At 39.5% G+C, this 27,919-nt stretch overlaps 1 long non-coding RNA gene across 1 annotated transcript in view; it reads right to left on the bottom strand.

Annotated features, from left to right (window-relative positions):
- The window catches only part of LOC122752626, a 144,377-nt gene that overhangs the window by 102,797 nt on the left and 13,661 nt on the right, over nucleotides 1-27,919 (bottom strand). Inside the window, exon 2 of the long non-coding RNA XR_006356196.1 lies at nucleotides 25,502-25,633. This is a non-coding gene — a long non-coding RNA (uncharacterized LOC122752626). The remainder of the gene's footprint in view (nucleotides 1-25,501; nucleotides 25,634-27,919) is intronic.

Here is a 27,919-nt window from a genome sequence, read left to right on the forward strand (position 1 = left end):
AAATGACTGAACAGCAACTACAATGCACTCCCCAATCTTGGGTTTCAACTGCCTATTAATTTTCTTTGCTATGTTCTTCCCAGTCTGAGCACCATTTTCATTGATAAAGATAATAAAACAAAATGAAAGTTGAGTAAGCACTTAAATTCTTTTTCATTCATTCATCCATTCTCAGGTACATCTCTTGGCTTCCATATTATCTACATTAAAATATGACTGAGTGACTCAGTTCCCTATGTATCTATATTGGTCTCTATATTTAGCTGCCCCTTTGGCTACATGATGAGAATCATTTTTATTTGTGTTGTCAGAATATCATTCTTGAAGGTATGTCATTCATTCTTATAGAATTGTTTTTTTTCGGGGTAATGAGGGTTAAGTGACTTGCCCAGGGCCACACAGCTAGTAAGTGTCAAGTGTCTGAGGCTGGATTTGAACTCAGGCCCTTCTGAATCCAGGGGCTGGTACTTTTATCCTATATAATCTTAACCAGTGGAATAATATATAGCCCTTCTCTAAATTCTTTGTGATTAAAAAAGATGGAAAAGCCAGGGAAAGTCTCTTTTAAAATATATTCAAAATCTGAGAGAGTGGATTCCAAACTCTAAGATGGTGCTATCACTTCTCAAGATTCCCATTGTTATTAGTCCAGCAACCTGTTACTCAGCATTGGTCAGGTCTAGAGAAAAACTGTTCTTGGTTTTCTCTTTTTTCTAAAGAATAAATTCACTGGCAAGGCAAAGCAAAACAAGAATTTCTTAACTTCCCATTTTCAGTATGTGTCTGTATAGTTGAAGTTCCTTGTCATGTTATGATCTCTTCCTAGAAATTGTCGTCCACTTCCTACTTCTGGTCAGGCAATCTAAAATTTACTCCCATCACGCTTTCTCCTTCCATTGACAATATTTCGAATATTTTCCACCATGCCTCCTCTTAGGATCAGAGGATTATAGATCTTAGACCATATAGGAACTTCAAGATCATTGACTCTAGGGAACCTGGGGACCCTAGTTTGCTCAAGCTCACATAGCTAGCAAAAATCGATGATAGGATTTGAATCTGTCTTCTTGACTAGACAAGACCTATTCACTTTGGAATAAGGTATTTTTCTCCATTTTCAAATTCAGATCATGGAACATACCATTTGAAATCTTCATGATTCAATGAAAATGCATTAGCCTACTTAAATTAAGGTCTCTGATTTACTCCATTTATTACCTATATAATATGAGGATCAACTCACATGAGATAATATATGTAAAGCATTTTGCAAAACTTCAAGTGCCAAATGAATGTTGCTCTTGCGATGATGATGATGGTGTTAACACATTTATGTATATACAAATTAGGGCTTTAATATTAATATTTCTATGTTGTCTTTGGTGAATAATAATAACAGTAACACATATAACACTTTAAGGTTTACAAATGACTTTATGACCATTATCTCACTTTTGTCCTGAAAAAACTGGAAGGTAAGTGCAATTATTGTCTCTGTTATACAGATGGGGAAACTGAGTCACCTAAAGATTATGACCTGCCTGAGATCACGCAGCCAATGGCCTGTTTTGAATGCTGAACTTTCTGACTCCAATTCCAGTTCTCTATCCACTGTACCACCAGCTGCTTCAATAACTGAACATCTTTACTACATTTCTTTCCCTGTCATGCTTACTACTACTCTCTATGATAGTTAAACAAGCCGGTTGGTCAAGATCTATTAAGCATTTACTTTTCACCAGGCACTGTGATAAGCCCTGGGGCTTATCCAATGCTCTTTGAGAAGAGGAGGGGAAGGATAGAGAATGAAAGAGGAGATGACATGTGGAGACCGAGCAGAAGCCTCTAGTTGTACAAGAGACCAAAGCAAAGGTTAGCACTGTGAAACACCTTCTTTGACCCTGAACCACTGATGGCAAGGCTGAGCATTATGAATATTCCATAGTGTAGCCTCCAGTCCAATCATCCCCCAATCTGTTGTTATACTTATGTCAAGGATGACAACATACTTTAACATATATCTGCTCATTCAGTCTTCCAAACAATTCTGTGACATAACTACAACAGGTATAATTTACCCCCATTTTAAAGATGAGGAAATGGAGGCCCTTGGCCACAAAATTGTTGACAGAGACAGGATTCGAATGTAGGTTTTCCTGTATCCATATCCAGTGCTCTGCCCACTGGCCACCCTGGATTTCTTAATACAGCCTTGGCCTCTAACATCACTAGTTTTTTGCTCAATACTTCCTAATCCCTAAATGTGCTCTCTGGGCTGCTTCTCGGTGTGACATTTCTCCCCATGTAAATCACTAACCATAGGCAGTATCATTATAACCCTGATGAACCTATTTCTGACAAGTTATCACTGTGTCACTATTTAATTACCTCCACTAATGGGGAGCTTATTACATCCCAAAGCTCCTTCTCTATAGTATATATGTTTCCATGATCTCCTCATATTACTGGTCTTTCTTCATGCCATATCTTCCTGCCTGTTGTTTCTCCAACTTTTCTCCACTGGTAGCTGCACTACTCTGAGACTTCTCTGACTTCACTACCATGCCACAGGAAGATCATTACCAGGACAATCTCATCATTCTGCAGTCTCATTGGCCTTGGTACTCTGCCTGACCATTATCCTCTGCCCCTCTGATTGGAATGTGGGACCAGAACTCCAAACCTCCATTAAAGGAGGGATCCCAGCTCAGACAAATCATTTCTAACCTGACAGCATTATTGTGGGATTTATTTGACTTCTCCCTTCCTTTTCAGCTTTCTTTTATGTGTCGCCTTCCCCATTAGTTTGTCAGCTCTTTGAGGGCAGAGACTGTCTTTTGTGTGTCCTCAGCATGTAGTAGGTGCTTTATTGACTGTATGTTCGAGTGAAAAGAACAATGGATTTGGAATAAGAGGCCCTGAGCTCAAATCCTACCTTTGCCACTTACTACCTGTTTGACCACGGACAAATCTTAACTTCTCTGGCCCCCATCACCTCATCTGTAAAATGAGGGTATTGGATCAAATTATCTCCAAAGATCCTTTTGGCTCTAATGAAACAGTAGATCTGGCAAGCTACTACCCAGAATGTAATGTCTCCTCCCTTCACTTGGTCTTGTGGCCGAGAAAATATTTTTGAAAGTTTATTCTTCTGACTTATAAACTAAAAGTGAAATCTCATCTTCTGACTGTGTCTTATTTTAGTTCCCATTCTGCAGACTTCTCTTCAAAGGCTTTAGACTTCTGGCAAAGGCCTGAGAGGTCATGGCCAAAGGCAAAACCTCAAATCTTTGGCTCTGTGCTTTAATTGAAGCTTTTATTTTAAAAGGGAATAACCATTTGGGGAGAAGTATAGGAACACCCAGCAAGAGCCAAGAAGTGGGACATAGTGAATCAATATTGAAAATGCCGTCTGGGAAGGAATCAAAGGTTGTGATTGGATGGCAAGAGAGAGAGAGAGCATGTCCCATGGAAACAAGCTTGTCACTGTGGCCTGAGCCACCTCAACAAACATCTGCTGGGCATCAGCCCCAGACAGAAATAATGATTATTAAAGAAATGTGGGAAGAAAAATAAAAAGCTGTTTCCTTTTTTCTCGGGAGCTAGTTTCTGGTTCAGTCCATGAACTTGAATGGCTTCTCTACTCCGCAAGATTTATGCTGTTTCCCAGAGTTTGGTTAATCTGATGCCATTGCCAAAAGTAGCATTTTGCCAATGTGTATGTGTTGAGGAGTGGGTAAACAAAAAGTTGGATTTTTTTTCATGATATTAAAGGAAAACGCCCTGTCTCCAAAAGCTTGAGGAGCTTATCATTTAAAAGGGAAGCATTGTCATAGATCTCATTACCAATTTCAAAAAAAATGTCAAGCTAATCTAGAGATCAGTATTCTGGTGCTTTTTAATAAATCCAGTCATTTGTATTGCTGATTGACTGATTGGTTGACATATTCCTGACAAGTCATTGATAGAACTATTGTTGTTATGAACCCTGGTTATTGTAACTACTAATACTATCCAAACAGCCTCTTCCAACCTGGGGTCTATTTATTTTGCAAACAACAAAGAGCGATGAGGGGCAGCCAGGTGGCGCAGTGGGTAAAGCACTGCAGTGGATAAAGCACCGGTCCTAGATCCAGGAGGACCTGGGTTCAAATTTGCCCTCAGACACTTGACACTTACTAGCTGTATGACCCTGGACAAGTCACTTAACCCTCATTGCCCCCACAAAAATAAATAAATAAAAAACCAAACAAACATACAAATAAATAAATAAAATAAGAGCAATAAGATGGGAGGCAGGAAGGGATGCTTTCTAAATCCTTTGCTTGAAGGGAGCAGTATTAAACTTACATCATTAACAGTGATATATTTATATGGAACTTCCTTTATATAGTCAAACCCAAACCCTTTTATTTATTACTAAAGCAAGTAGAGACAGAAGGGTAGGGATAAGGATAGGGCGAAAAAGGATGAGGGAGGAGGGAGAGAAAGAGAAACAGTGAGACAGAGAGAGACAGATAGACACACATATACAGAGAGACAGAGAGAAAGACAGAGAGACACAGACAGACAGACAGAAAGTCAGATGAGATAAAAAGAAGGAGGGAGAAAAAGGGGAAAGGGGAGAGAAGGAATAGGAGGGGTAGGAGGAAGGAGAGGAAAAGGGGAGAGAGAGGAGAGGAAGAAGGCATTGAAAGGAAGAGGGAAAGAGAAGAGGAAAGGAAAGAGGTGGGGAAAGAAAAAAGAAAGGTAGAGGGGGAGACATAAAGTGTCTGTAAGTTTCTCTCCATATCCATATAAGAGAACTGAGGTACCAAAAAATAAAATGAAATAAAAAGAAAGTGACTCACAGTGTACCATTATAGTATAATCTAAAACCAAAGGACTAACTGATACATAAAGATCTAACCTTTCTTCAGGGTGAATCTCTGGTACAGAATTTCTAATTCTATTGAGCACTAGAGACTTGAAAAGGACTCTAATCCAAATCAATAAATAATATGTAGAATTGAGAGTCTGAGGTCTCTCAGCAGCTTTACAAAGATCTATTAAAAGTAATAAGTAATTTCGGTTCCCTTTTGAATTGCTGTCCTTTTTTTTTCCTTAACACTGCCAGGATTTTTTTTCCCCCCTCATCATTTTGGATGGCTTTCTTTGCTGGCAAGAGGATGAATTAGATGATCTCATTTGGCTCAGTCTTTTCCATCCCTAATTTCTGTGATTGGAATGGGTTTAAGTTGTTTCCAACCCTGTTGCCTCGATGGGAGAGGCAGGCATTTTCCCAGTAAACTTAATCTCTGCTCTGATGAGGCAGATGTGTGTACCTTTATCAAAGAAACTTCTCCCCTTTCTGAGGGAGGATCTTATCCCTCACTGGTGGTCTTCAAGAAAAAACTTCATGACCACCCATTGGGCATATTGCAGAGGGTTCTCCCATTCACATACTGGATGAACTAAGTAGCCTCTGAAGGATCCTTCAAGTTCTGAGAAGTTGCATTTCCATGGGAGACTCATTGTCAACCTTGGTAGGCCCAGGAATTGGAAAGAGAATGATACAGTGGAAAGAAAACTGGCACTATATAATCAGATCTTGCCTCTGATGCTTGTTACCTATGTCATTTTTAGACATGTCCTCTTTACACAGGGCCTCTGTGGCCCGCAGTTTTCACATATGTAAAATGGAAAGTGTTAAACTATATGGCCTGTGAAATCAGCTAAGTAGCACAGTAGATAAAGCACTGGTCCTGGAGTCAGAAAGACCAGAGTTCAGTTGTGATCTCAGACACCTCGGCAAGTCATTTAACCGCTGTCTGCCTCAGTTTCCTCAATGTCAAATGGGGAAAATAAAAGCAGTTACTTCCTAGAATTGTTGTGTCAAATGAGGTAATAAATGTAAATCACTTAGCAGTTCCTAAAACATAGTAGGTGTTTAATAAGTGTTTGTTTCCTTTCTTACTTTCCAGGCATAGACATTGTTGTTTGTCCTCCATTCTCCAAGAGGACCATGACATTGGGGTGATGTCTGTGAGTAGGATTTAAGTGAGAAAGGGATGTGCAAGGTCACCAACCTCATGTCTCCTCCAGAGCCATCTGGGTCCAATTGCAAGATATATATATATATGTAACTGGAGATGGCCCTATATATGACTGGAGATGGCCCCAGATGTTTTGTTAAGGCAATTGGGGTTAAGTGACTTTCCCAGGGTCACACAGTTCCTCCCAACTTTAGGGCCATTGCTGTATTCACTGCACCACCTAGTTTCCCTTCCCAAGGCATAGATCTATGATCCTATGAACTGCTCCAGTCTCATTTCTTTATTCAACTTACTCCTGGACATTTGAAGAATTCACACAAGGTAATCCCTCACGTGGTCATCAGAAGAAGCATTACAAGGCCACTCTCAAGGTCTTTCTGAAAACCTTTGGAATAGATTGCATCACATGGGAGACACTGGCAAAGGATTGTCCAGCATGGCATGCCCTCATCAAAGAAGGTATATGAACAAAGCAGAATTGAAGCAGCACAAAAGAAATAGGAGATGTATGCATTTAGAGAATCCACCCCAAATGTTCACATGGACATGTGATAGAGCTTTCTGAGTTTGTATTGGTCTGATCAGTCACATTTGGACATGCTATAAATTTACTCTGACATAGTGATGTCATTTGGGTCCTCTTCAAGAACAAAGGACAACAATCGACCTGGACATTTCCATTTGTAGACTGTAAATTCTCAAATAACTAGTAGGAAATAGAACAGGTAGTGCTGTAGAATTTTTGAAACCCTAAATAGCTCAAAAATCCTCTCTTTTGGGGAAAGGCCTATACTCAGAGGCTTTATGACAAGGCCACTGATGTTCATCATATGCCAGACCAAATAACAAAGCCATATATCACTCCAACAATATATTCACAAAGATTGATTCTTTATTGTATATAAGATATCAATGGACCACATAATGAAACTATGGGCAGCTCTAATGCAGGAAAAGCTGGAGTTTGATTTTGAGATATAACTTCTCTATTCGATTTCTCTTTGTTCTAATCTATTCTGGGAGGCATCACTTCTCCCAAGAGATGGCAACCTTTATTCTTTTTTTTTTTTTTTTTTTTTTTTTTTTTGCGGGGCAATGGGGGTTAAGTGACTTGCCCAGGGTCACACAGCTAGTAAATGTCAAGTGTCTGAGGCCAGATTTGAACTCAGGTACTCCTGAATCCAGGGCTGGTGCTTTATCCACTGCGCCACCTAACCGCCCCCCACAACCTTTATTCTTAATTGTAATCTCACTTCTTTCTTCAGCTTAATCCTGGACATTTCCATTTGCAGTTCCTTAATAAGCCTAAAAATCATACTATTTCTTTTCCCCAAATCAATTTCCACTCAACCATTCTCTTAGTAACCATGATCATCAATTGCCAAACCTAATGGCCTTTTGGGAGTCTTCATTCCCTTTGATGATATTTACCATTTCAGACCACCCCTTTCCTTCCTGAAATTCTGTCTTCCCCAGGTTTCCTTAACTGGTTTTGTGCCTACCTCTCTGAATATGCCTTCTCTGTCTCCATTGCAGTTTTTTCTTTCTCCTTCTCCAGTCCTCTGAATATGCATTTGAATTGAATGAATGATTGAACTGAATGATTGAATAAAGCACTTATTATGTGTTCATTATGTGTGAAGCACTGCAGATACAAATAGAAAAGCAGGACGGTCCTTGTTCTCTAGGAGTTTACATTTCTTTTTTTTTTTTTTTTTTGTGGGGCAATGGGGGTTAAGTGACTTGCCCAGGGTCACACAGCTAGTAAGTGTCAAGTGTCTGAGGCCGGATTTGAACTCAGGTACTCCTGAATCCAGGGCTGGTGCTTTATCCACTGCGCCACCTAGCCGCCCCGAGTTTACATTTCTAATAGAAGGAGACGACACCCATAAAATGTTTCTGTTGAAGGGTGAATGGTAGTGCATGGTGAGTGTTAGGGGTATAATCACAAAGTTGATGGCAAGACCTTGGGGGTTGTCTAGGTGGTACAGGATAGACTACCTCTAATCATATTTTATTTTACTCCTCAGTCACTTCTTTGCCAGCTACCTCACCACTGGCTTCAGGCCTTGGAGAACTTAATCCTTCCATCTCCAGAACTCCCAGTCTGTGGCCCCACTATCCTGACGGGTAAGTGCTTCCTCTGGCCCTTATCTCAGCCATGTTTTACTTTACTTCCTGGCTATCTTTTCACTAGTAACCTTGTATCCATTCACATCCTCATCATGCTAGCTTCTCTCTATCCTCACCTTCCAATTCTGAAACCGTAAGCAAAACAAAAATTCCTAGTTATGGCTCTGGTTCCTGGAAAGACAAAACAGGATTTCCTTGGACCATCAGAGAAATACAAACACTAGGCCATCAGGAGGGCAAGATAAATAGTATGGAGTGGACAAAGTTATCTTTGTTCAAAAAGTTATCTCATGTTCAAATAAGGCTAATCAATAAACAAAGCACCCAGAACCCAGGGCAGTGGCAGGTGACTTGGGGGAAAGCAAGAAAAACAGTTCCTACCCTCTAGGGCCTTTGCAACTGAGATGGTAGGGAACAAGGTAGACATAACTGACACAGATAGAGAGCAGCACAAGACCCTTCTTGATCCATCACCTGAATGTGCAGTTCAGGCAAGCAGCCTCATTGATGGAGGCTTTGTGGAGGTGAGACTTGAGCTGGGCCTTGAAGGATCTGGTTAAGACAAGCTGATACCTGGGAGGGACATTCTAGGCAGGAGCAACAAGCTGAGGTCAGTGGCAGAAATGAACAGGGGGTAATAGTGAAGAGACCTGTCTACTGAGAGGGAAGGAATAGATGCACAACCTCAGGGAACTTGGGGACTTGGAGCTAGAAGGTACCTTTGCAATCATCACATTCAGCCCCCTCAATCTGTGAAAGAGGAAACTGAGGCCCAGAGAGGAGATCTGACCTTTCCAAGGTCATTTCTTTCTCTTTTTAATCACTCCATCTCCCACACTTGAAGCAGAGTACAGTAGTAGCTACTTAGGAAATCAATACAGAATTCTGGAGTGACCCTGAGTACAAAATACACTTAAAGCAATTGGATTTCACCTGCTGTCAATACTAATTGCTTCCTGGTGATTCTGAAAGCCAATTTAGATCAATTCTGAGAGTAACATTTCATGACACATAATGGAAATTGGGGTTTTTCACATGGAGATATATTATAGACAGTACCTTCCTTCTCTCCATTAATCTTGTAATTCTATCAAAACCAACAACAATTAACTTTGCCCAGCATGATTCTTTTCTTGGTAAAACAACATTGTTTATTGCTCATGATGCAGTTATTATCTAGATATTTATAGTACTTTTTCCCTTCTTTTTCTCACAATGTCTTACTTTATTGCTGCTCTGGGAGATCCTAATTATCAAGATCTGACTCCTGAGGAAGAAGCATTGTTGTCTTTTCTTCCAACTCTCTATTTGTCTTCCATTTCTCAGGCCTCAAAAACACTTCTGTTGAGGTGAAGTAGCCTCCAACTTGTACCTAACATAGCCATCATCTGAATATCAAGCAATATTCCCCATCAACTGTAATCAGTACAGGCTGAGTATATGTGACAACTCTTAGGTCTATGTGGGTTTTGAGTATGGTACAGTGGAAAGAGCATATGGTTTTGGAATCAAAACACTTGGCTTTGAATCCCAGCTCTCATGCTTACTGCCCAGGTGATTCTATGTCCAACCCACTCATTTTACTGCTAAAAAACAAACACAGCTCCCCCACCACAAAAACATCAACCCCACCAAAGTCCAGAGCTTAAGTGATTTGTCAAAGGTCACCTAGGCATTAAGAGTGAAAGCTGGGACTTAAAGGGGGTATTTGTTTTTAGCAGTAAAATGAGTGTTGGACTCTATGTTTTCTAAGGTTGCTTTCAGCTCCAAACCTAGGATATGATCTATTCCAATTTCCATTCACTCAACATTTATTAAGTGCCTACTATGTGCCAGGCACTGTGCTAAATGATAGGGACACAAATAAGAAAAAGTCCATACCCTTAAGGAACTTACAATCTAATGGGGGGAGACAACATACAAATGGAAGCTGAAAAGGAGGAGGAGGGAATGCCAAGGGATACCTGGTCCCAAGGAGTTGAAACCAAGCAGAGATGCTGATGGAAAAATATATAATTATCTGGAAAGTTCAGATCCCAAGCCTCTATAGAAAAAGGTTTGGAGAGGTGATATGTGCTCTACCCTCCAGTGCTCCATTCAGAGAGGAGAGGTGATTGGAGTTGAGAAGGAGTTGAGAATCTGTTATCCTTTGATACTATATTCGATTCCCCAATGCAATTTGATGCTAAGACCTGTGATTCTATAACAGTAATATGCTGCCCAAATTCAATTGAATTTAATGCAGTTCTAGTTTAAAATCATTTATTAAGCATCTACTATACGCAAAGTACTGTGTAAGGCAGTAGGAATTCAGTGGAAACAATGATAAACACCTGTGCCCTCAGAGACCATTTTTCCTTCTGAGGGATATGGCCTATAAGCAATTAATTAAGTACAAGATAATTTTAGGATAAAAAGAACACTAAGAAAAAAGACAGGTGAGCCTTGAATGAGGCTAAGGATTCCATGAAGAAGAGATGAAGGTAAAGAGAATACCAGGCCTACAAAAAAGGTGCAGCAGAGGTCAGAGGGGAGAGATGGAATGCCCATTTAGGGAAATAGTGATTAAGTCAACTTGACTGGTAGCCTGCATGAAGGACAGTGTTGTGGCATATGTCTGGAAAGGTATGCTGGAGCCAGACAAAGCTCCAACAAAAGGCCTTAAATGCCTTGTATTTTATTCTAGAAGCAATCAGGAGCTATGGAAGATTTTTGAGCCATGGAATGACATGGTCAGACCTTCACTTTCAGAAGATAACTGTATCAAGTATTTGGAGGATGGATTGGAGAGGGGCAGGGGAAACCGGGAGACTGGTAGGATAATCAGAATCCTATTGCAATAGAATCCTGGGGGGAGGTGATGAGGACCTCAGGGTTATTGCCATGAGAATGGAAAAGAAGAGTGGCATGCCAGAGAGGTTTTTGAGGTAGAATCAACAAGACAACAAGCTGTCAAACTGCCTTCCTGATTCAATTGGGGGAAAAGTGAATAACCTTGTGGTTTTGTATCATTCAAATAATCAGCTGATTGACTTCAAACATTTTATTTAGTCATGTGGCTAGAAATCCAAGACATCCCATCTCAGTAGGAATTGCTCTGAAAGAAAGGAACAGTAGGAGTTAGCTATTTTCATATCCCACTCTCAGCCATTAGGATCACTGAGGAGAAAGAAAAAAGAGACTCCCCCACCCCCTTCCAGAGGCAGGAATCAGCCAGGGCATGACAGGCCAAGATAAGACTTATGAGACAAATGCTCTGACAAAGGGAGCCCTCATACTAAGGAGTGTCACTCTGGGAATTTACATTTATCTTTGGGAATAACAAAATTTTCATTTATAAAATTGTGAGCTGTATGCTTGCAAGTGGGAAATCAGACAAACTAGAAATATCATGCATAGATTTTCACACGTTTTCGGGGGCATGTTTTCCCCACTTCTTTTGACCCCTTAAACCCTCACCAAGACACCCAGCACTAGAGATGTGCTGGAGACAGCTCAAAACTAGTGTTCAGATTGTTAAATTTTCAGAGTGACCATTTCCACTTCAGGAACTGGCTAAGAGCAAATGCTACAATTCAGTGCTCAGGTATTGTTTTGTTGATTGTCTAGACTTAAGAAAATGATAAAATCACCAAAATGTTAGTAAGGTAGATTCAGCTTAAAAGTGTATTGTCAGCACATTTTTCCCCCGAGAACAGTTGGTTATAAAGCATTTATCTATGTACCCCAACCCCGAACCCATCAAAACTGTTTAATTGATCATACAGCTTGGATGGGGGGAAGGGGAGAGGGGAAGAGGGACCAATTCTAATTCTCTGATGAGATGGGGAACCATCAGGCGAATTAGCCTGCCATCTGCCTTGCCATTGCCTAAGGTAATCCTAGCCTTACTACCTTCTCTGCCTTTATGCCCTGCAGACCCCTGGCACTTTTATCTGACTATCTGACTTACAGTTGTAATGTAAGGAGCCCTGGGCCTTGCCATCTGTCCTGCATTTATTCTTTCTTTCTTTTTTCTTTTTTTGTCATTTCCCTCAATTAAAGCATGTGCTCCTTGAAATCAAAGGTTTTCTTAGTTTTTCTGTTTGTAGCCCAGCACAAGGCTTGGCATATAGTAAGCACCTAAGAAATGAATTTTCATTTATTCATTCATCCATGCACTGAAATGTCCCATGCCCTTTGTATCATGAGGGACACGAGTAAATAAACATCCTATAGATTCTTCCTCTTATACAAAGCTGTGACTGTCAGACTTTTCTTCCTCAAAGTTTTGTGCTATTTTACCAGTATTTAATCTCAGTTAACATTTGTCCTTCTGCATACATACATGCATACATATAGCTCCTTCCCCTCTTAAACTTCACATCTCATTTTCTTTCTTTTTTCATTTTAAAAAATTTAATAGTATTTTATTTTTCTCCAATTACATGTAAAGACAATTTTCAACATTCATTTTTGAAAAGATTGTGAGTTCCAAATTTTTCTTCATCCCTTTCTTCTCCCTCTTCCCCGAAAGGGTATGCAATCCTATATGGGTTATACATGTGCAATCATGTAAAACATATCTCCACTTTAGTCATGTTATGAAAGAAGAAACATAACAAAAGGAAATACACACACACGCACAAAGCAAAAATAGTATACTTTGATATTGATTCAGACTCTATCAGTTCTTTCTCTGGATGTGGATAGTTATTTTCCATCATGTCTTTTGGAATTGTTTTGGATCATTTTATTGCTGAGAAGAGCTAAGCCTATCACAGTTGATCATCTCACAGTGTTATTGTTATAGTGTACAATGTTCTCCTGGTTCTGCTCACTTCACTTGGCATCAGTTTATGTAAGTCTTTCCAGGTTTTTCTGAAATCTGCCTGTTCATCATTTTTATAGCACAATAGTATTGTATTACATTAATATATCGCAACTTGTCCAGCCATTCCTCAACTGATAGGCATCCCCTCAATTTCCAATTCTTTGCCACCACAAAAAGAGTTGTTATAAATATTTTTGTACAAATACATTCATTTCCTTTTTTTCTTTGATCTCTTTGGAATGCAGATCTAGTAGTGGTACTGTTGGATCAAAGGTTAAGCACAGTTTTATAGCCCTTTGGGTGTAGTTCCAGATTGTTCTCCAGAATGGTTGAATTAGTTCTCAACTCCACCACTATTGCATTAGTGTCACAATTTTTCTACATCCCCTTTTCTATCATATTAGCCAATTTGATAGATATGAGGTGTTATTTCAAAAACTTTCATTTTCATTTCTTTTATCAGTAGTGATTTGGAGCATTATTTTTCATGTGACTATTGATAGCTTTGATATCTTTATCTGTAAACCGACCATTTATCAACTCTCTTTCTGACCTCTTCTGTTGTCTTGGAATGGAAGAATGTCTCATTTTGTCCCTCCAACTTTTTATTAGGTTTGCTACTCCAAAATTCATTTTGAGGCATTATTTTAAAGCTCTTTGGAGGGAAATGTTGGGATAGATCAACTGAATGCTTTTCCCTTCCACCATCTTGGCTCTATTCCTGCAATTTATCTTCATACTTCATTTTCATCCAGTACTTCATGTTAGGGTAAAGACTGAGAGATTGCATTCAAATGACTTTTGGAGGGAAGCATATAACTGAGAATTTGATAAAGGCCTGAGGAGCCCAGTGTAGTGCAGTGGAAAGAATACTGTGTCTGGAGTCAGAGGACTGGAGTTTAAATCAAACCTCTCATATTATTTGAATGACCTTGAATTTAACCCCCTTGGGCTTTCGTTTCCTCATCTATAAAAGGAACAGGCTGGACTAGAGGGCTTTTGGGGTCTCTTCCAGATCCAAATCTATGATGTTATGTTTACTTTTACAAAGGAGCCCAGAACTGCGTGTGCTGCAGGCTTTTTCATGTGTGCCTACCCTATATGAAGTAGGGTCACTCAGCTGTGTCTGAAGTCCAGTCTTATTCAAGTTCAATGATTGTGTTACAGTGACTCAAACTGGGTATCCCTTCCAGTAGTTACACAGAAGAATTTGAGGTAGGTCTGGGTAAGCACAGTTTGTTAGGAGATCGTTTGGATGGGGGTAGGTTTGGAGTGGGTGAGAAATTAAAACTGTGATAGGTCCCGCATGGATGGGAAACATGACACATGTACTAGGTCATTTACTCTCATGAGCAAACTAAAAACAGGATGTCCAGGCCCCCAAAATAATCATTGACCTTTATTTAGGGGAGATGACTACTACTGATTGTATCAAATTCAAAGTCTTCAACATGAGCTTCAAAAATCCGTCACCATGGATAAAGCACCTGCCCTGGATTCAGGAGGACCAAAGTTCAAATCCGGCCTCAGACCCTTGACACTTACAAGCTGTGTGACCCTGGGAAAGTCACTTAACCCCCATTTGCCCCGCAAAAAAAGTCCATCAGCAACTGTTTTCCCAAGATCTTAGCACCCACACTTCCCATGATTTTCTCCCATGTTCTCTCCAGTACAGCTGAGCTGATTTGCTTATTATCTCCTACACATCCATTTGCTTGCTCCCCACTCTTATCACTGAGATGCCTTTGTCTATCTCTTCCACAAGTCCTTGTTCTTCCCTTCTTCCAAACCTGATTCTGAATTTGCTTCCATTGTGAGGTTTTCTATTACTGACCCCATGCAGAAGCATTATATAACAAGCATTTATAAGTACCTAAAATAAATGCATGAATAACCAAATAAAATTATTTATTAAGTGCTTACTATTTGACAAGAACTATGCTGAGCCCTGGGAGCAGCTAGGTGGTCCAGTGCATAGAGCACAGGGCTTGGAATCAGTAAGACTCATCTTCATGAGTTCAAATCTCACTGAGACACTTACTAGATATGTGACCCTGGGCAAGTCCCTTAACCCTGTTTGCCTCAGTTTCCTCACCTGTAAAATTAGTTGAAGAAGGAAATGGCAAACCACTCCACTATCTTTGCTAAGAAAACCCCAAATGGGGTCATAAAAAGTCAAGCATGACTGAAATGATTTAAAAAAACCCAATAAGACTATTCTAATAAGAGAAGGTAACACTTATAGAAGAGTGGGTTGGGGTGAGGGATATTTTGATTTGGAAAGTTTTAGGGATGGTGAATAATAACAATATTACTAATAATAATATCACTTGCATAATGCTTTTAGGTTTACAAAGTGATTTTATCACAATACTCTTATAAGAAAGTAGTACAAGTGGCATTGCCTGATAGTAGAGGATAGGAGTCCATAGCTAGAAATCCAGGTTCCTAAAGAAATCATGGTCAAGGAATTAGAGCATATATTTCAGAGTCTTTGAGAATACCAGTATTGGTTCTGGTCAGTAACCTTTGTCTCAACTCTCTTTCATACTTATAAATATAGCTAGGGGTGTCAAATTCAAATAGAAATGGTGTGTGTGGGGGGACTACTAAGCGGTACATAGGGATCCCTGCAGGTCATATTTTGATGTAGAAAACCACACATGTTTATATATTTCTTTTTTATTAACACATCAACACATTAGAATCAGATCAGAACTATATTTACTTTTGATTGTGCCATACTCAGGAATGTTGTTGGCCACATGTGGCCTGCCGGCCAAGTGTTGACACCTGTGATGTAGATTATGTAAAAGGAGGATCAAGAAAGATAGGTTGGGTATTGGAGTCAGGGCCCCCACATACAGTGACAGCAACTGAAAAAGGGAGACAAGATGTTGATTACTGTGGTGATGGCAAAATTGTGAGCTTCAGTCTGGACACCGCCTGGAGCGAGAGATGAAAGTATAAGGAGGACTTTAGAGTTTTAGAAGTTTATAGTGAAGCCATATAGTGCTTGAGGCCTGTCAGCAGAAAGCCTGTTCAAAGTTTCTCCACACGTGGAATTAACTTAACTGAACAAGATGGTCTTGCACTTGAAAAGGCCAAATGGATTTTTTATTTATATTTGGATTCGTGGTCAGCAGTATCTTCATTTACAGCCTGTCTTTTCATATGGCTAAGTCATTTAGGAAGGTTCATTTAAAAAAAAAAAAGGACAGATGCTCAGAATATTTGGAAAGCAATGTGGAGTTTGCCTGAATAATAATATCTCTTATCGTGCCAGACATTCAGGCAGTGGGATGAATGAGTGTGGTTGATGGATAATAGGCTACTATGACTGATGGGCAGGGGATTATAAACTCTCTAGGACTTCCTTGCTTCCCACTTTTGTAAAGTCTATTCATGCCATCTGGGCAATCAGCCCCACCCCACAAGGCCTTCTGCCCATGTCTGCTAGTAAAACCTTCCAAGAAAGATCTAAGAAAAAAAATTCGGTTTATAGATAAGACCACACAATAGCAAGGACTGTCTAAACACATGAGGTTTAGAAGATGAGAACTAGCAATAGATGTATATGCGTACACACATATTCTTTTATAGTCTATTCCCCTTCTTTGGTTGATGGGGTACAAAGTCCTAAATGTCTTATTCATCCCTGATTGGCAAGGGCAACCCAATGTACCCTAGCTCCCAAGAATCAACTGTGATTCCTATGGGAATAAGAGTATCTTGATTCTACCATCTTTATATATCTCCCTCTCCATGTGCCACTTTTTTCATTGATTGAATCTGTGATCACATCAGGGTAGGGGGTCTCTTGGTGTAGAACTTCTTTCACCAATGTCCCTCCAACTTATAGCCTAAAGTAATTGCCTGGAACACTAATGGGTATAGTGATTTACCCAGGTTGGCATAAGCAGTATGTGGCAAAGGATAGACCTAAACTCAGATTCATGGCTTCTCCCATGGTTCACCATTAACTGTAACATCCTCTCTATAATCCTGACTAAAAGACTATGGATTTTTTTTGTTGTTTTGTTTTTTGCTAGATTGATGGTTCTCTATTGCTGTCAGAAGATTCCAACAAATCTCACCACCATGGTGAGATGTAAATATCTCCATTCTCAACCTTCACTAAGAGACAGAAGAAAGTAGGAGGTCAAGAGGGAAAAGAGACCTTTTTCTTTCTTTCTTTTTTTTTGCAGGTCAATGGGAGTTAAGAGACCTTTTGTTTTAAAGTATTCTAATAAGAAATTAATGAAAAATCATTTTTCTAAGAAATCCCATCCATAAGAGGGAAGAGTAGACATGGGCATTGAGCATATTACTAGAGAGGCACAAGTGAGGAACACATGTGAGCAGGACATACTGTGGAGGGCCATATACAAAGGGAACACATGTAGATGGGGCACGTATGTGGGAAGCTGCACATGTGGAGGCAAGCTGCCCTTTGTGTTGTCAGCACACTCTATATTTAGTGCCTTAAGCAGTGCCTTGGTCACCTACTGCAGGGAATTTTGTTTGTGTGCAGTTTTATGTCAGTTTACAGAGGAAATCTGGGAGAGCTGCAGTGGGTTGCTTCCTTATTTGGCCATCTTGGTATAGGACTCGTGTCTTCCAGTCCTACCTCTTCTTTCATTCAGTGAATGAATGAATGAATGAATGAAAAAGCACTCATCAAATACTATGTGCAAAGTATTGGGGGTACAAATAGAAAAGCAAGGCTGTCCATGACCTTAAGGAGCTCACATTCTAACACAAAGAGGCTCCTGGGAAGTATCAATGTCAGTTAGAAAGGCTTTACTCACCTTAAGGTTCAGCGATAAAGCAGATAATAATGCCTCTTCCCCCAATAAAAACCATATCTATTTCTAATGTTGGACTGTGTGATTGTGCCAGAGGTATCCAGGTGACACATAGAGCTCCCAGGTTAAGTCATAACTTTAAGGTCTAGCACTTCTGCTTCCTGAAGTCCTCTAACACCTAGGATATACTCAGAGAGGAAGTTGAGAGAACAACTAGAGAGTTCATGAAAATGAGGAGGAGGCTGAGAGATGATCACAGAACTCATCATTCTCCTAAATCTGCCTCTACTCTCTAAACTTGCCTATTTCCATTGAAGGCACTGCCATCTTTTCCAACTTCAGGGTCATCCCTGACTTTCTTCTCCTCATACACTGTAGCTAATCAGTTGCCAAATCTTATTGACTCAAACTTCACAACATCTCTAGCATCTGTGTCCTCTCCCTGCACACAACTACCACCTTTGTTTGGGTCCTCATTCCCTTTTATCCTGACTATTACAATAATCCCTAGGCTTCCTTTCCAAAGTAACCTATAATCTCTTAATTGCCAAATTTAATGGCCTTCTTTTCCAATTTCCATTGTACTCAACTCCTCAGAAGCCTTTGATACTGTTGATCACCCCTCTCCTCCTTGATACCATCATCTCTCTAGGTTTTTATAATACTGATCTATCCTGGTCCCCCTACCCAACTGCTCTTTTTTCAGCCTCCTTTTCTGGAATTTTATCCAAGCCATAGCCATTAACCATGAGTGTTGCCCAGGGCTTTGACCTAAACCTCTCCTTCTCTCCCCTCTCCTCCCCTTCCCTTCTCTTTACTTGGTGATCTCAGCTCCCAGTGATTTCAATTATCATCTTTATGCTGATGAACTCTGCTGCTTATCCAACCCTACCCTCGTGGCTGACCTCCAGACTTACATTTCCAACTGCCTATTAGACATCTCAATCTGAATGTCCTGTAAACATCTCAAACTCAATATGTCCAAAACTGAAATCATTATCTTTTCCCCCAAGCCCTCCCCATTTCTGAACTTCCCTATTACTGTCAAGAATGCCACCATGTTCTCACTGACCTAGGCTCAAAACCTAGGCATCATCTTCAATTTCTCTCTCTCAACACCATATCCAATCCATTGCTGAGTCCAGTTGATTCTATCTTTGCCATATCTCTCTTATACATTCTTTTCTGACACTGATATTGCCCTGGTGCAGTCCCTCATCACCTCACACCTGATATACTGCAATAGCCTGCTAATTGATCTCTGTTTCAAGTCTTTCCCCACCCTAATACATCCTGCATTCAGTTACTAAAGTTATTTTCCTAAAACATGTCACATAGAAACACACACACACACACACACACACACTAATCTTCAGTGGCTCCTCCAGGATCAAATGCAAAAACCTTTGTTTGACATTCAAAATCCTGCATAACCTTGCCTCTTCCTACCTTTCCAGTCTCCTTACAGCTCACTCCATGTATTCCCAGATCACTGATACTGGCCTTTTTGCTGTTCCCCTCACAAGTCACTCCACCACCCTACCCTGGGAATTTTCACTGGTTTTCCCCCATGCCTAGAATTCTCCCCTTCCTCATATTCATCCCTAGGTTTCCCTGGCTTCCTTTAAGTCTCAGATACAAAATTTTCTACTAGAAGCCTTTCCTGAAAACCAGTGGCCTTCTCTTTATTATCTCTATTTTTTCTTTTATAAATCTTCTTTGTACTTGGCCGTTTTCAAGTTGTCTCCCCCATTGAACTGTGAGCTCCTCGAGAACTGGGGCTGTCTTTTGTTTTTCTTTGTATCCACAGCATATAACACAGTACCTGGCTCTTAGTATGCACTTAATAAATGCCTGTTAACTGACTGCCTGACTCTCCAATCCATCTTCCACATGGCTACCAAAATAATTTGCCTTAAATACAGGTAAATAACAAAACCTGGATTCAATCAATGCCACTTCCCTCCTCAAAAGACTTCAGTGACTGCTTACTGCTTCTAGGACAAAAGAAAAACTCCTCAGCATGGCACTGAAGGGCTCTTATCCAATATAACTGGCACCCATATTTCTAGTCTTATTTCTGATTACTGTCCTTCATGAACTATTTGTCCCAGACAAACAAGAATTACCTTTTTCCCAAACTTGACACTGCATCTCTCTCCTCTGTGTATTCTCTCTCTCTCTCTCTCTCTCTCTCTCTCTCTCTCTCTCTGTCACACACACACACACACACACACACACACACACACACACACACACACAGAGTTTCCCCCATCCCCTCTCTCCTTGCCTAGACCTGCAATGTACTCACATCTCATCTTTATCTCTCAGTCAGTCCTTCCAGGGCCTGGGTCAGGTACTTCTCTATCTGTGTACAGGTTGTACTCCCCCAGGATGTACGCAATGAAGGCAAGGACCAATTTGGGGCTGTCTTTGTATCCCTAGTACAGTGTTTTCACAAAGTAGTTACAGAATAAATGTTTGCTGAATTGAATTGAATTCAGAAGTCACTTCCCATCCAACTGACCATCCACTCTGGCCATCCACCTTGAAGTTGCTTCCTCCAGACCACAGCACCATCAGACATCATACTCTTTGTGAATTAATCCACTTAGTCCTAGAACTACTGCCCTTGGACTATGCTGTCCCAATTGGTAAGTCAGCCCACAAATATGCCCATGGCCCACTATATCTAGCCATCTCCAAACCATGAATCCCTTTCCACCTGACAAGCAGTCCATCTTCTTGCCATCCATCTTCCATCCATGTTCTTGACATCCCTGTCTCTTCTTCTCCTTATCGACTTCTTGTTCCAGGAACAATAATCAAATCAACACTTTCATTGATTTTGGAAAGGGACTATCAGCTGATTCCCTGTGGTGCCACTTACCATCTTTGTGATTTTCTAAACTGAAACATTTCCCCCTAGCCATCATTCCCTTCCATGCATGACCTCCCCTGTCCTCATTCAAATATCAGCTTCTTGAAGGCAGGACCTGTCTTGTTTTATTTAGTATTTATTTCTCCAGTGTTTGTTACTGTGATGGCCAAACTGTAAGTGCTTTATTAATGATCTTCATTCTTTATCCAGAACCTTTACCTTTTAACATGTGCAATATGGCTTGAATTATTCATAGTTTTAGGGAAAAGTATTAACAGTGATGCTCATAATTGATACTGAACTAACAGAGAAGGGGGAAAATGCTGTACAAATTTGGCTTGGCTTGTGTAAAAGGTAAAATTAATGATGGTGACTTATGACAACTACTTACTATTTATTCCTAATTACTGTTCAGTTTGATGACAGATATGCAATTTTTTTAATTTGTCAAATTAATTTGTTAGTTTTATTTGATTAAATACCAAACTCTGTCCAGATAAGCTCACAGACTGCTGTTCATGCAGGGATCTTGGGCCTTTACTCATAACTGAAAGCAATTAGAGGGCAAATCATGCAGGAGATGAGCATTGTTGTGGTTGATACTGGGGACAGTAAAAACAGCATTCTTTCTAGAGTCAAGGGATCTGGATTCAAGTCCTACCTTCCTCACTTTTTATTTGTTTGAGCCTGGGCAAGTCAATTAGACTCTCTGGGCCTTAGTTTCCAAATATGTAGAATGAGTGGGAGGTACTAGATAAATCTAAGATTTCTTTTTCTCAGAAGTGGGGGAGCAGAATTCAAATCATCAGAGTTCCACAGTCCCACTACCCTTATTCCTTTCAACTTCCCATTTACCCAGCTCCCATACTTTGTCACTTTGGAGAAAAAATCTAAATTGTAATCTCTCTGTGTCTCTCTCTCCTCTTTCTACCACCTTCCTTCCTTCTCTCTGTCTCTGTCTCTATCTTCTGTGTGTGTCTCTCTCTATGTGTATCTCTGTGTGTCTCTGTGTGTGTCTCTCTATCCCTGTCTCTCTCACACTGCCTCCCTCTGTCTCCCTCCCTTTTTTCTTCTCTCTCCCTTCCTCTCTCTGTGTTTCTCTCTCCTCTTTCTACCACCTTCCTTCCTTCTCTCTGTCTCTGTCACTATGTCTTAATCTCTGTCTCTGCCTCTGTCTCTCTCAAATGTACTTTGTGCTTTTACAGTTTCTATTCACTGATGGTACTCAACCCAAAATATGTCCAGTTTCATGAATGTCTTTTGAGTAAAATCTCCATGTAAAGAAGAAAGAAGCATCTTGCTTCAGGAATTAGTGTCATCTCAAAACTGTCTAGGAAGGAGGGTCCTTGAGTAAATTTACTTTTTGAATGGCTTTTTGAAGAGAAACTCTCTGGAGTTTTGTGAAATTCCTAATTGGTATAACATTATGAGGATAAAATAAATGTATCAAATATGCCCCACAATAAGACAATGGAATCAAAGAATTTTTAGTTAGAAAGGACTTTATAGGGGCAGCTAGGTGGCGCAGTGGATAGAGCACCGGCCCTGGAGTCAGGAGTACCTGAGTTCAAATCCGGCCTCAGACACTTCACACTTACTAGCTGTGTGACCCTGGGCAAGTCACTTAACTCCAATTGCCTCACTAAAAATAAAAAAAAAAAGGACTTTATAGGCCCTCTAGTGCATCCTGTGCTTGAAAGGAATCCCTGCTTGAATAGACTAGACTAGTATCAATGACAAAACCTTTGAAGAAGTCCAGTAATTAAATAATGGTAGCAGATAACACAAATTCTATGGGAGAGTACAGGATATGAACAATAAAGACTTTTTCTGGTATAGCAACAAGAACTTTGACCCTAAATCTGGAGATTTGAATTTGGATTCTGTCCCTGACCCTAACTAACTGTGACCATAGGACAGGATACTCAATCTCTCTGAAACTCTTTTTCTTCTTCTCTAAAATGGGAATAATGGTACTTGAACTAACTACTGCATGGGATTGTCATCAGAAATGTGATTTTTTTTAACTTTAAGGTCCTTTGTAAATGAATTGATTAATATTTAAAATGGAAATTACATTCATCATTCATATGATTCATGGAATTAAAATTTAGTTTTAAAAAGTAATTAAAATATTCTTGTCATCAAAGCTGTATCATTCATTTATGTGACAAGAATTTCCCAAGTCCTTCCTGTGCATTCATACTGAAGTAGGTGATTCAGGGGGATTAAAGAAGTAAATTAAAGCAGAAGAGAAGTTAGTCAGCTAAGTGATATAATGTATAAGGTACAAGATGCAGAGCCAAGAACAATTGAGTTTGAATCCTGCCTCAAATGCTTCCTAGTTATGTGATCCTGGGTAAGTCACTTAAGCTGAGTATCTGCCTCAGTTTCCTCATCTGTAAAATGGGGATGATAATAATAGCACCTATCTCCCAGGATTGTTGTGAGGATCAAATGAGATACTATTTGTAAAGCCCTTTAGTATATAAATATTAGCTATTATTGTTCTTATTATTGTAAAAGACATCATTTAATTCCTGCCCTCAAGGTGCTCTTAGACTAATTCAAGAGGAAAACAAAGCATGCCAAACATCTAAGGAGCAATTATTTATCATAGTGTGGAGGGAAAGAACAATGGAATCAGAATGTCACAGCCTCAGTTCCTTACCCATGAAAAGGAAAGGTTTATACTAGATAAACTCTGAGTATCTTCCATCTCTTCAATTCTATGATTCTATGACTCAGGAAAACAACACATCATTGTTTGAGATAATATTTTGACACTTTAATAAAGCTGTTGTTTGGGGCAGCTAGGTGGCTCAGTGGATAGAGCACCGGCCCTGGAGTCAGGAGTACCTGAGTTCAAATCCGGCCTCAGACACTTAACACTTACTAGCTGTGTGGCCCTGGGCAAGTCACTTAACCCCAACTGCCTCACTAAAAAAAAAAAAAAAGAAAAAAGAATTTGGGGCAGCTAGATGGCACAGTGGATAGAGCACTGGCCCTGGAGTCAGGAGTACCTGAGTTCAAATCCAGCCTCAGACACTTAACACTTAACTAGCTGTGTGACCCTGGGCAAGTCACTTAACCCCAATTGCCTCACTAAAAAAAATAAATAAATAAAATAAAGCTGTTGTTTTACATCAGCATGGGTTATCCCTCCATCTATGCATATCAAAATTCTTCTGGGCCTTTTCATTTTCAATGTTGGTTGTCCATGGTTTCCTATAAATCTTACATAAAGAATCCACTGAATACACTAGACAGAAGATTTTCTCTGGTCTTTTCAATATTTTCTGGCTATTCATCTGGCACTGGGCCTGTCCATCTGATGTTTCTCACTTTCTCCCTGATGACCAGCCCACCTCCTTTTCTGGTTTTAGATTTTTTTTGGTGTCTGTTATGCTATTTTTCAAGTGTAAGTCATTATCTCCATGAGAAAATGATTTTTTCAAAAGGAAAGGATGAAGGGAATAAGCATTTATATAGTACCTACTGTTTGCCAGGCACTGTGCTAAGACCTTTTTTTTGATAAATATCTCCTCTGATGCTAACAATAGCCCTGTGAGGTAGGTGCTGTTATTGTCATTTTATATTTGAGGAAACTGAAGCAAATTGAGGTTATGTGACTTGCCAAGGTCACTCAGCTAGTGTATGAGGTCAAAGATTTGAACTCAGGTCTTCCTGACTCCAGGATCAGTCCTCTATCCACTGTATTACCTAGCTGTGTCTAAAAGTATGGATTAGTACTAAATGGTAATATAGCACATCAAATTAAAAAGTCAGAATGGCAAAGAGTTTCTTAGAGATAAGAAAGACCTGGGTTTGAAAACCTCTCCCAGAATTTACTAGACAAAAAACAACCAACATTCTGTTAGTAAGAACTGCCCCACTAAGTGATGCAACTGGCAAGCTCTAGTTAGGCACTGCTGCTCCCTTGCCCTCACCCTCCTCTGTCCATATAGAGAATCATACCATTACCTGTGGGTGAGCACTAAAGGCATAGAAGTGTTGACTGCTTAAACCTCACAAGATTTCTCGGGGTTTATAGCCTCAACTTTTTTTTTTTTTTTAAGAATCAAGCCTTAACTCCCAAATCACTCTGATTCTCATAGATTTGCCAATAACAGGTTCTAGCCCAAGCCTCACTGGCCATTGTGTGGCCTCTTAATGGCTCAGAGTGAGTGTAAATAGCCAATGCTTCTGTTTTGACCTGACATTCTGAAGGCCTTCCTCTCCCAGAATTCCTTCCTTCCTTCCTTCCTTCCTTCCTTCCTTCCTTCCTTCCTTCCTTCCTTCCTTCCTTCCTTCCTTCCTTCCTTCCTGCCTGCCTGCCTGCCTGCCTGCCTGCCTGCCTGCCTGCCTGCCTGCCTGCCTGCCTGCCTTTCTTCCTTCCTGCCTGCTTTCTCCATTCATTTATTTATTTGCATCATTGATTAGGTAAAGGAGGCCACTCTTTGCCTCATTTCTTACCTAGCCTTAATAACTGAATGTGGGTTGGCTCAGACAAACAGAACTGGGAAAGACCTTAGCTTTAAAAGGCCAAGGTCTCCCACTGCATTGGGGCTATCTCCAGTTGTCCTAATGTATATCTTGCCACTGGACCCAGATTACTCTGGAGAAGAGAGTAAGGCTAATCAGCCCTGCCTCACTTAAATCTTAACAATTCATTGTAAGTAATGACATCACCTCCCAGTGTCATGGTTCTCTTTGAAAAGGAAGGATGAACAGGAATAACAACTAGCTGTGTGACAACAAGTCATATAAATGCTGTGTGCCTCAGTTTCCACATCTGCAAAAAGGGGATAATCATACCTGTTATACTTACCTTCCCACCTGTTGTGAGGATGAAAAGAAAGGAATGGTAGATTTGGATTCAAAATTTAAGTCCCAAATCTTCTACTTGCTTTGAGTACACCTTCAGACAAATCACTTAATCACTCACACTCAGTTGTGTCATCTGTAAAGTAAGAGGATTAGACAACATGAATTTTAAGGCTTTTTCCAGCTTTTTATCATAATCTTATGTAAAATAATTTGCAAACATTAAAGTACTATGTCAATGGCCATCCTTATTAATTATTAATAGTAATATCAGAAAATAAATTTGTTTCATATCAGAGTTATTTGGGTGGGGTGGTACTGGATCAATAGAAGTATATTGGAGTAATTAAGTTTAGGGATGAATTTTAAAAGATCACAAATGAGCAGAGAGAATGGAATGGAGGATGGAATGTAAGGGGAAATAAACAAATGGTAAGCATGAGTGTTAACCATTTTGTGTGTGAAAAGATGTTATTGAGCATTGTATGGCTACACTCAAAAGTGAGCAATCTAGTAAGTAGCATTTTTTTGAGAGGCACAACACTTAGAGAATGTCAGGTTTCAAAGCACCTAAGAAAATAATTAGTCCAAACCATGCATAGCCATATCCAGTAATACCACTACTAGGTCTGTATTTAAAAAAAAAAAGAGGAAAAGGAAAAGGACCTATTCTTATGAGGGTGTTTATAGCAGCCCTTTTTTTGGTGGCAAATAATTGGAATTTATGGGGATGCCCATTAATTGGGAAACGGCTGAACAAGTTGTGGAATATGAATGTCATGGAATACTATTTTGCTATATATAATTAATGATGAGCCGGTTGCTTTTGGAAAAACCTGGAAAGAACTGGTACAAAGTGAAGTGAGCAGAACCAGGAGAACAACACTGTACACAGTAACAGCAATATTGTACAATGATTGACTGTGAATGACTTTGCTGTTCTAGACAATATGATGATCCAAGACAATTCCAAAGGACTCATGATGAAAAATGCTATTCGCCTCCAGAGGAAGAACTGATGGAGTCTAAACATAGACCAAAGAATAATATATTTGTTTTTATTTTCTCTCTTTATTTTTTGGTTCTGATTTTCTTCCACAAAATGACTAATATGGAAACATGCTTTATATGATTGCACATGTATAACTTAAAAGATTGCTCACCATCTCAGGTATGGGGGAGGAAAGGAAGGAGAGAATTTGGAACTCAAAACATAAAAAAAAAATGAATGTTAATTTTTTATGTGTAATTAGGAGAAAATAAAATATTATTTAAAAAGAGAAATCAATTAGTCTAATTCTATCTTTTCATAAATAGGGAAAGTGAGTTCCAGAGATTGAACCAGTTTTTTATCCTATCTCTACCATTTATTCTCTACATAATTTTTGCTAGTTATATGCATATTAACTAGGACAAAGTAAAATAATCAAATTTATCGAATAATACGATAAACTTTAAAACTTTTTACATCTTTACAAACTTTTAATATGTAATATGTTCCCCTTCTGCTGTAATCACTTGTTTTGTAAAATTTGACTTATATATATATATGTATGTGTGTGTATGTATGTGTTTGTATATTTGTATGTGTGTGTATATATATATATATATACACACACACATATATACGCACATACATATGAATATGTAATTCATCATCACTAAATCTGCTTTTCTTTTCAATTTCCACTCATTTTCCAATTCTAGCTACTTGTGTTGTCTTCCCCTATTGAAATGTAAACCCCCTTCAGGGTAAGGATTGTCTTGCTTGCATTTTTATCCCCTGACCCTTTTTAATTCACTATTTAGCACATAGTAAGTATTAATAAATACTTTTCATTCATTCATTCATTCGTTTATATAAATGAAAGGCAACTTTGGAGCCAAAAGACCAAAGTTCAAGTCCATCATGCCTCTTACAGTTACTAGTTGGGTAACCATGAATAAGTCATCTATTTGTCTAAATTAATGCTCTCCTAAGTTTTTTTGATTGTCCATCTTTATCAGTAAAAAATTTTGAGCATGATCACCAAAATGTGTAATATGTGTATATATATATATATATATATATATATATATGTGTGTGTGTGTGTGTGTGTGTGTGTGTGTGTGTGTGTGTACTACTGCACTAATAATTGTTCAGTTATAAAACAGATAAAATAAAAATTTTAAAGGATATTATAAAGACAATGTACTATTTATCCTCGAGTCAATAAAAGCCATTGGAATTTGATTGGTTGTTGTCTTTTATTTTTGGTTTCGGTTTCGGTTTTCGTTTGTTTTTGCGGGGCAATGAGGGTTAAGTGACTTGCTCACAGTCACACAGCTAGTAAGTGTCAAGTGTCTGAGGCCGGATTTGAACTCAGGTCCTCCTCAATCCAGGGCCAGTGCTTTAACTACTGCATCACCTAGCTGCCCCTGT

This window comes from Dromiciops gliroides, chromosome 4 (genome assembly GCF_019393635.1).
Source record: "Dromiciops gliroides isolate mDroGli1 chromosome 4, mDroGli1.pri, whole genome shotgun sequence".
Lineage (NCBI taxonomy): Eukaryota > Metazoa > Chordata > Mammalia > Microbiotheria > Microbiotheriidae > Dromiciops > Dromiciops gliroides.